Below are 10690 nucleotides of genomic sequence, written 5' to 3'. Positions count from 1 at the left end.
CAACATAAAATGCCAATTAGATATACAGGTGTGCCTCGTTTGTGCAGCTTCAAGCAGAGCTTCAGGTAGTTTACTCTGTCAAATGCTTTTCTCACATCTACAAAACATAGGGAACAGGAATGGCTGATGATAGGTAATAGTTCAGCAATTCTTTCATGATGTAGATGCAGCTGTCGGTTGAGTGGTTTGGTTTAAAGCCGAACTGGTTGTCAGTAGTGTGTAGAAAGGGGAGAAGCCTCACTAGAAGAACGGACTCAAGTGTCTTCGATGCAATTGTAGTAATAGCCATCAGGCGATAATTGCCAGGGTCAGCTGCATCCTTTAGCTTGTTTTTTATTAATGGTATTAAATGAACTAAGAGTAAGGAGTCTGGGAGAAACTGGTGAATTATGCACACATTGAACAGAGCAGCTAGCAAAATGTAAATTATCGGATGGCAGAATTTGAAAGCTTCAGCACGAAGACAATTGCAGCCGGGAGATTTATTATTAGGTAGGTTCTTTATGGCATCGCTGATGTTACCTGACATAATACGATCGGCGAAATGAAACTGAATATTATCAGTAGGGAGGTTATTTACATCCCTGCGGGAGTCTTGATCGTTTATGCAATTCAGGACAGTGCTGAAGTGATCGCCCCACATTCTTCCAATGGCATCGTCACCCTAAGCTTCTCCTACTCTCTGCGATAGCTTTTTAGTTTCGGGATTTAGGGATTGAATGTCCTTCCAAAGACGGGGGTAATTGCCAGATTCTAATTTTCTAAACATTGCATCAGCTCTTAGTTGCATTTCATTCAGTCTGCAATGCTTAAGGGCAAGTTTGAACTGCGTTCTCGCCTGCCTCATTAGCAGTGCAAAGTGTCCTTCCCTCGGGCTATCATTTTGCCTCCACAGTAGAAACATTTCTCGTGAATGTGAATGAAGACCTTTAACCAAGTCATTCCATCCAGGTACATTACGAGAGTTGCCTTGACGAGATCTAAAGGTATCACTGCCGGAGGCGAGCATAGTGGAAATTATATTCGAATAGAATTCTTTCAGATCCCTCCTGTGATGGGTTAGTGCACAGTACAGTGTCTGCTGGTTGAGTTGTTGACCGCAGCCTGGTTTCCGTGGTTTCCGTGGTTTCCTTAAAGGATCTGGTTTTCTGTTGGTTTTTAAAATCCCAGTTAACAGCAGGTGGGTGATCAGTTAGGGGGGTTCACGGGAGGGAGGGATGGGGTACTGAATGACACCTGTAAGGGGATGTGATCATAGCCCATTGCAAGATCGTAGCGAATGTTGCAGGTCACAATAGAATCATGAAGTTGAGGGGACGTGATGCAGTGGTCCAGCCAGGAGGTTGTAACTGTGTCCGTTCTGTTCTGTACATAGGTATAGGAGGAGGGAGGGAGGAGCATTACATCGCTGATTTGGAGAGCGTCATTTTGACAGAAGTGAGTAAGTTCATTACAAAACTGCTTTGTTGGGTGAGAATTAAGGTCCCCAATTATACAAATATGATCAGCAGTAGAGTCGTGAATAATGCTGTGTAACTCACCTAGGATCATGCAGTACTGATCAAAATTATCGTTCTTTTCCCAGGGCATATAAACATTAATTATTAGGATCTTAGAGTTCCCTACTATCACTTGAAGCCCCAGCAATCTATCACTCCTATAGGTCAACACATTCACCATATTGTCTAATGATTTGTGCCACAAGAAGGCCCCCTTTCGGGCAACCGGCTACGATGTGATCTGTAACTTGCATCGATGAGGTCGAGAAAGCTCTGAAGTCTTCATGCACTGAATCACAGATGGCAAGGTCATGAGGCCAGAGGAGCATTTCTTGCAATGCAATGATGCCTTTGAAGTTTTTGCAGAACATGTTTAAGGGAGGAATGTTCCGCTTGAGGCCAAAAATATTCCAAGAGGTTATATCTAGTGTATCCGAGGCAGCTCATGAAGATGGGAAATGAATAAGTTGATCATTTGGGTGGATGGGGGATTGGCCATTGGGGGTGGGCATTCACTCGGCTCGGGAGGATCGCTGCCACTTGTGGTAGAAGGTGAGTCTGTGCCTGAACCCCTACTTGGGATGTCAGTAAGTTCCCCTGGTGGGGGTTGGTCCTGGACTAGGTTGTATCTTGAGACTTTTATGTTAGGACTGAAATTCTCGCCTTTAAGAACATCGAGGTGGTGAAATAAGCAGGTAATCCTATAGGCCAATAGGCAGATAATCCTGTAGGCCACTTTATGTTTGATTTTGCATGGGAGTTCGTGGGAGATAAGAGGCTTGGAGCCCGTGAGAAACTTGACTCTCTCTACTATGGCATCTAGCTTCACTGATGACCGTAAATTGTGAATCACAACGTGACATCTCTCAGGTTTCGGGCGAGGTGATTCACGAATGCTGGGCTTAGGTTCAGCGGACACACGAGACGTTCTTTTCTTTTTGCCACTTGTTTGTGTCTGCCAGCCCCCAGTCCCCTCATGATCAATCACATCTTCATCCACGATGGGGGGTTGGGGGGGAGAGATAGGGTCGGAAGACTCACGAGGGCTGGTGATCATCACTGAAGATCTATCTTCCACTGGAGGCGCTGGGAAGGGAGGGGAGGTTGGGATTCGTTGGTCCTCTCCGATAGGTCTACAGGTGGTGTTGGCGCTTCATCCAAGGGGGGAGAAGGCAGTTCCCTCATGGGAGGGTATGGCCATCTCGACTTCACGACGCACCCTCACTTCTCTCGTGTTGCTGGGAAGCGAGGAAATAATAGACACCTCATTCAAAGGAGTCTGGTGGCTTGCTGTGAGATTGTCTAATGATTCCTGCACTCCTATACAAAACCCAAACTGTAATGCTGATAGCAAGTAAGTATCATCAGCAAACATACAAAGAAGTTCAAAGAGCAGCTTCTCCAGAACCTCAGATAAAACATGGGTAATTGAAATCGGCATATATTCTCAAGGGCTTGAGGATTGACTTAGTCCCTTTGGTAATGCAGCAGTGTTTTCCTTCCTCCAAGCAGAAGGAAAACTTCCAAGTCCAACTAATATTCTGAAAATATTAATAATCTCAGGAACAATTAAGTTGGTAGTTTTTTTAAAATAGATAGGAAAGATCCCTTTAGGGTCTAAGCTGCCATAACTATCAAGGCCCAGAAACAAAGTTTTGACTTCTCTAGACCTGAAGACCACTGAACAGAACTTAAGTTTTGGAAAGCATAACTGAGGCAACACCAAGAACTCACCACACTGTTTGCTCACAAAGGCTTGATACAAAACTTCTGCCTTCTTGTTAGGGCAATATAAAACAGTTCAATCAACTCCAAAGAGACAGTGTTTTGACTTGAGGATAGACCACCACTTACGGTCATCACTGCACGAAACCAAGATCTTCATACTCCCATTGTAAGCTCTCTCATCTCTCTCACAGACTTGAGCTTGACTCCTTAACTCAGTATCATTACCCTTTCTGCTGATGTTTTTATACTGCAGAAATACTTGTCTGTATTAGTTCTACTACTAATTGATTCGAAGTGTAAGCCTAAAATATTCTATATTACTTTTTATATGTACTATTTCTCCATTTGCAACTATAGGGGATCTTGGAAGTTGTATATGTTTACCATTAATTAATTTTTAAAAACTTACTCCATATTTGTTTATGTAAGAGGTATTAGCTCATGAACCTGCTAGCAGCGCCTAAGCGCCGCCCATATAAGTGACGTCATTGTCACGAGCTATCTGTACTTCCGTCTTCCGCTGTGAGTCAGTTGTAATGAAGATACGAAACCATGATGAGTATCATTTCCTGATCCTGCCTAGCATTAGACCCAACATGGCGCAGTGAATGAAGAAATAGGACCTACAGCCATATCCATAGTACAGCATGGCACCACCGCCAAGACGACCCTCGTTTGCATCCCCCAGGGGCAGAATTGCAAGGACAGGAAGTTCAGGAACCGGCATCAGGATATCGCCGGCTTCAATGCTGCAGGCTCAACACGTGTTACAAACCCAGCAACAGGCCATCCAGAACCTTCAGGCTGAGATAACAGCGTTGTCACTCCGGGGTAGCAATGTCCCCCAACCAAGGATCCCTTCATCAGCAGCTCCAGAAAAGTGCGAGGCTGAGGTGTCCCCTGCAGCCTTCAGGTCTTGGAAACGGTCAATGGAGTGTTGGTTGCAGCTATGCAAGGTGAAGCCTAACGAGGCTGTTCATCACATGAGGCTACATTGTGTCCCAATATTGCAACGTGCACTTGATTCTAGATATACCGACGCGCAGTGGAGTGCCCTCTCTACTGAAGGGGCATTCAATGCAGTTAAGCAATTAGTGATAAAAGCTTCTAATCAAGCAGTGCAGTGGCTAGAGTTTTTTGATTTGGCCCAAGAGCCTAGTGAGTCCTTTAATGATTTTTTTATTAAGTGTACGCAAAAGGCTACCGATTGTGCATTCACTTGTCCTAATTGTAATCATGATTTATCTGAATATATGCTATTGCGTAAGCTCATGGTAGGCCTAAGTGATAAAGTGCTAAAAAGGCAAGTATTTCAGTCGTGTAATGATATTTGTGATATCGACTCCCTCAGAGTCATGTGCAGTGCGTTTGAGGCCGCCCGTGATGACGCCCTTCGTAATAGGGCATGGCCTAGCAGCTTCCCTAGAGCAGCTGCTGCCAAAGTGTGTGAGGAAGAACCCGAGGTGGCTGCCGCCCTTAATAAATATGACAAGAGTGCCCCTGTGAAAGTACAATCACGCCCCTGTGGTAATTGTGGTATTCGTCATGCCTCTGGGTATTCCTCATGTCGTAGCGGCAGAGGCAAGGTTGCGGAACGGGCAGTCCCCACAACCCACTATTCGTGTTGATGTATGCTTGGCCAACTCAACTGAGTGGTCCGGTGTACGAGCGGTGCCGGACACTGGTGCCCAGGTTTGTGTTGCGGGACCCGCTGTTCTTGCGACGTTGAACGTGAAACCGGCTGCGTTGAGGTTGAAGGGAGGGTTGCGAGACTTTGCCAACCTACATCTGAAGTGTTTAGGGTCGACCTTGTGTACTATAGAATACAAGGGGAGGCACACAACCCAGGAAGTGTATTTCGTAAAGTCTTCCATTGACTTTTATCTATCCTTGGACGCTTGCAAGAAACTAGGTCTTGTGCCAGAAACGTTTCCAAACCATGCCCCCTTCTTGGACTCCGCCCCCACAGCAGCAAGTGCGACCCATACGTCCGTCGAAGCAACCGATCAACCTGCAAGACCGTCGACCATCCCGTTTTCCCCTACTGAGGAGAATATTACCAGATTGGAAGACTGGTTATTAGCCCATTTTCAAGCACGACCTTCAACACCGAGAGAGCCCCTCCCGGTAATGGAAGGAAACCCCACCGTATCCACCTATTACCTGATACAGTTCCTTATGCCTGCCACACACCTGCATCAGTACCCAAGCACTGGGAAAAAGAGGTGAAAGCCCAGTTGGAGGAGGACATTAAGAGAGGGTATTACAACGAGCTCCCCCTGGGGAGCCCACAGAATGGTGTTCACGTATGGTGGTCGTGGCCAAGAAATCGGGGCAACCAAGACGTACAGTCGACTATCAGAAGCTCAATGCAAGTTGTAGGAGGGAGACCCACCATACCCCCACGCCCTTCGATATGGTATCCAGCATTCCCCTCTGCTCATACAAGACTGTGGCCGACGCCTATTGGGGATTTCACCAGGTGGAACTGGACAAGGAGAGCATACCCCTAACTACATTCATCACACCTTGGGGCAGGTATCAATACCGAAGGACACCAATGGGGCATTGTTCTGCATCTGATGCATATACACGTTGTTTCGATGATGCCATTGAAGAAGTACCCAGGAAATTCAAGTGTGTGGACGACACACTCCTCTATGATTCAAGCGTGGAAGGGGCCTTTTGGCATGTGTATGACTTCCTCGCAGTCTGTGCATCTAAAGGCATCACCTTAAAACCAGAAAAATTCAGGTTCTGCAAGAAAGAAGTGGAATTCGTTGGGTTTGACGTCGGTTGGGACTCCTACAAGCCTTCAGAAGATTGTCTATCTGCCATCAGAAGTTTCTCGATGCCCCAAAAGCCCACAATATCTGACATTAGGTCATGGTATGGTTTCGTCAATCAGCTGGCCCCCTTCCTGACAACAGCGCCTATCATGACCCACTTTAGAGACCTACTGAAGAAGCACTCGGGCAAACAGGTCTATTGGGATGAGCACCTTCAGGAGAGGTTTCGGCAAGTGCAAAACACCGTCTGCAAGTTAGCCAAGGATGGCGTCACCTACTACAACAAGCTGCGACCGACTGTTGCAGTCACTGACTGGAGTAAAGAGGGCGTGGGATTCGTCATCCTCCAGCAATATTGCAGCTGTACATCTGTTGACACCCCCTTCTGCTGTAGAGATGGTTGGAGAATAGCACTTTGTGGCAGTCGTTTCCTCACACCCGCCGAGTCTGGGTATGCAGCTGTGGAGGGGGAGGCCCTTGCGGTGGCCTGGTGTTTAAAAAAGGCGCGGCTGTTCTTATTGGGCTGCCCGAACTTGACAATTGTCACAGATTACCGCCCTTTAGTTAAGTTACTAGGCAATAGAAGTCTCGGCGATATTACCAACCCCAGACTGTTTAGATTGAAGGAGAAAACATTATTGTATAATTTCCATGTTAAATACCTACCAGGCAAGAGAAATCATGCTGCTGACTTCCTCTTTCGATTTCTTACCCTGAGGACCGCGCCAGATAGACAGGATGAGAGCTTCAACGAAGAATTAATGATTGCCATGGTGTCAGCAATCACAGAAAACCTACAGGAGCAGTGCACCATAGATGAGAAAATTGTTGAAGAGGCCGCCCTGGACGACCCAGCATATCAGCTACTAGTCGCTCGAGTGACTGCAGGGGACTGGAACCCGAAGAAATCCCAAGAAATTGCATGTTTGAGGCCCTTCTACAGCGTCAGGGAACGTTTGTCTACATCTGGCAACCTGGTCACATACTGTTTCAACGACAGCTGCATCCGCCTTGTCATTCCCGAAGGGCTCCGCCATCAGGTAGCCGCCAACCTTCATGCTGGACATCAAGGCCTTGATACAATGTTGAGAAGAGCGAGACATTCAGTCTATTGGCCAGGCATCGAGGGCGACCTCCAGCATCATCGTTCACAGTGTACATCGTGCGACGCCCACTCACCATCACTGCCTGCCGAAGTCATGAGGATGACCCCTGCCCCAGAGTATCCGTTCCAACAGACCGTCATGGACCTGTTTCAGCTTGCAGGACACACGTACATGGCATACTGCGACAGGCTTACAGGCTGGCTAGAAATAGCCCACTTCCCTAATGGCACCTCGTCTGCAAAGGTCATGACAAAACTTAGGAATTACTTCACTTGGTGGGGAGCACCTGAACAATTGTCTACGGACGGCGGCACCAACCTAGTGAGCGAAGAAATGATGGCCTTCTATAGGAGATGGAGAGTTGACATACGCCTATCTGCCCACTACCCGCAGTCAAATGGGAGAGCCGAGGCCGCGGTTAAGTCCGCAAAGAGGATAATTAGAACAAGTATCAGTGGGACTGGGAGCCTCGATAACGACAAGGTGTCATTGGCCATGCTACAGTACCTGAACACGCCCTTGAGGGGTATAAATAAATTTCCGGCACAACTGGCAACTGGGAGACAGCTACGCGATGGTGTTCCGACCGCAAAACTCAACTATATGGTAGACCGCCACTGGAGAAAATCCATTAGAAAAAGAGAACGTCAAGTAGCAAAAAGAAATAAGAAGATAATTGACAGCGGCACCAACAGGAGGCTCACGCCCATACAGCCAGGCACACACGTTAGCGTTCAGAACCAGATGACTAAGGCCTGGGACAGGCTGGGAATTATAGTCGAGCAACGACCTCATAGGCAGTACACAGTAAGATTAGATGGCAGTGGGCGTTCATCGATAAGAAACAGACGACACCTCAAGGTCATTGAACTGCCCGCCAGTGAGCCAACAGGAGCCACTCCTACCGAAGACGAAGTGGCTCATAAGCCAAAGTCTTCCCCATCAACGCCAAAGGTACGGCCTCAAGGAAGCGAGAGGCCCTGCCTGGATGAACGATTATGTATAATTAACCATGCTTTGATTCTGCATTTTACAAGATGAAAGTGTTTTCTTTTTTTTTTTTTCTTTGCTGAGTTTAAATGTACCTTGAGTTCGTATTTGCTGATGTGATGATTATTTCACTTTATATGTTATTGCCACTGATGTTGAACTCTCTCTCTCTTTCACTCTCTCTACTTTTCCATCATCTTGATGTTGCCATTACTCGTTATGATTGTGGTTTGCCATACCTGTCTCGAATGTTTTTCTTTAAAAGTGTTGGTCATTTCGCTTGTCGTATTGTCTGTCTTTGGTGTTGCCAATGTGTTGTCAATGATAAGTTGGAAAATATTACCCTCTTCGTAATATTTTGGGAGGGAGATGTGAGATGTATTAGCTCATGAACCTGCTAGCAGCGCCTAAGCGCCGCCCATATAAGTGATGTCATTGTCACGAGCTATCTGTACTTCCGTCTTCCGCTGTGAGTCAGTTGTAATGAAGATACGAAACCATGATGAGTATCATTTCCTGATCCTGCCTAGCATTAGACCCAACAGTTTATTACAAATATGCAGATAGAACTGCAGTCACAATTCTCCTTGGATTTTTTCCGTGCCAAGATTATTTCTTGCCTGGCTTAAGCTGAAATTATTTAGTTCTGGTTTTAAGGTTTCTATTTCTAATGGTATAAACACTAGTTGTTGAAGAGAGTGTTCACAGTAAGCTGAATTTGATATTATCTTTTATAGCTCTGGTTTAATCTATGAAGGTGTCTACTTATTTTGTGTTTCAGTTTCATAATTTCTGACATATGAGCATTCCACCAAGGGATTGTAGTTTTGTCTGGATGTCCTCTCATGATAGGTGTTGATTTATTTACAGCATTTATGATAAAATTTTTATCAAATAATTTCTTGAATTTTTATCTTCTGTATGATTTGACGTTGGTAGTTTCATTGTGTGGAGATCATATTTCTCTTAATCTGCTTTATTTTAGAGTTTGAGAGGTTAGTAATTGGGGTAAGTATGAAATAATTACTGGACATAGTGATCACTGGTGTATGAATCTTCGGCTACATTCCATTAAAAATGATCTATCATAGATGAGGAGCAACTTGATAGATCGATAGATAAAAATATTACATGGGTTTTGGAGAAATAAGTAGGCACTTCACTTCCATTTAAACAACAATAATTGTCAGTTGCTCTATTATGATTCCATCTTGACCTGCTTGATTACAGTTTTCATCCCATGTTGGGTGATGAGCATTAAAATCGCCTGCTACTAATAATGGTAGTTGGAAGTTCGTTAAAAAATTTGACAATTGATTTAAATTATAAAATGCTGATTTAGTTGGTTATACAAATTACAGAGGGTTATGATTTTATCATCAGGTAGATGTAATTTTATTGCAAATACTTGGAGATTGGGTTTATTGATTAAAATATTGTCATATGTTACTTTATTATGTAATTGCTGTGCCAAGAGTCCAATCTCCTGGGTTGGACTGACAGGCTAAATTATACTTAATTGCTGGAACAGGAATACCTATGTGTTGTAAGCATCTACACATACGTTCATATTCTTTCAAGAGTCTCTGGATTTCTCCTAAATGTAACCTTGATCTCAGGCCACTTATATTCCACTGAATTATATAGTTATTGAAGTTACAGAGAGTAAGTCCCTAATTTATTAGAATTTTACATTAAAGGACTAGGTAATTACTATATCGTAATCTATTTTTATTCATCTTCAATATTACTGGGTACTGAGTGAACCGGATCACTCATTTCTTTAGTATTTTGTGACTTTGAAAATCTATCTATGACTAGTATTTTTTTGTTTTTGTTTTTTGTAATAAAGCAGGTGATCCACACACACATGCAATCGATGGGGTGCAGTTCATGTTTGGAAACATTTTCAGTTTTTCTGTTAGCTATAAATGATCTAATTGTATTTATTGTTTCTTTATGCATTGGTTTATTTGTATTACATTCTTTGACAAAACAATCATAGCAGCCACATACATTATCATGTATTTGGATGGCGTTTTCATCTGTTTCCTTCTGTGTCCATTTTTTGCATTCACAGATTTCATCATGAACATTATCTTTTCTATTTTTCATGATGTTCTTCATTCTTGATGGATAAACTGGGGAAGGAATTTATTTTCTACTTCATTTTGAATAATTGAATTCTGTTTTTGCATAATTGGTTTCTTTTTCTGTTCTCTGTTTATTTTCTTTTATTTGATGAGGTGGAGATAGTAATTCCCTAATTCTCTTTGTATCTTTAGCTGAACTTTCCTTTGTTTCTATTTTTGGTATTGGTATTCTTCTGTGTCGTTATTTTCGACTAAATCATCTAATATTTCATATTCATTTGATGTCAGAGTGTATCTGACATTCTCCATGTCGGCTTTGACACACTTTCTATTCGGTCTCTCTTTGACGGAAGTTTTATTTTTTGATACTAAATTACCTGTTTGTATTTGAACAAATTCTGAGATTTTACCTTTGATGGCTGTTGTGTATAAAGAGTTCTTTGCTTGGTCTATGAATCCTCTAGCTCTTAATTCTTGTTTAGCTT

This window comes from Macrobrachium rosenbergii, chromosome 21, assembly GCF_040412425.1.
Source record: "Macrobrachium rosenbergii isolate ZJJX-2024 chromosome 21, ASM4041242v1, whole genome shotgun sequence".
Taxonomy (NCBI): domain Eukaryota; kingdom Metazoa; phylum Arthropoda; class Malacostraca; order Decapoda; family Palaemonidae; genus Macrobrachium; species Macrobrachium rosenbergii.
The sequence above is the reverse complement of the archived record's forward strand: the minus strand, read 5'-3'. Positions refer to the sequence as shown.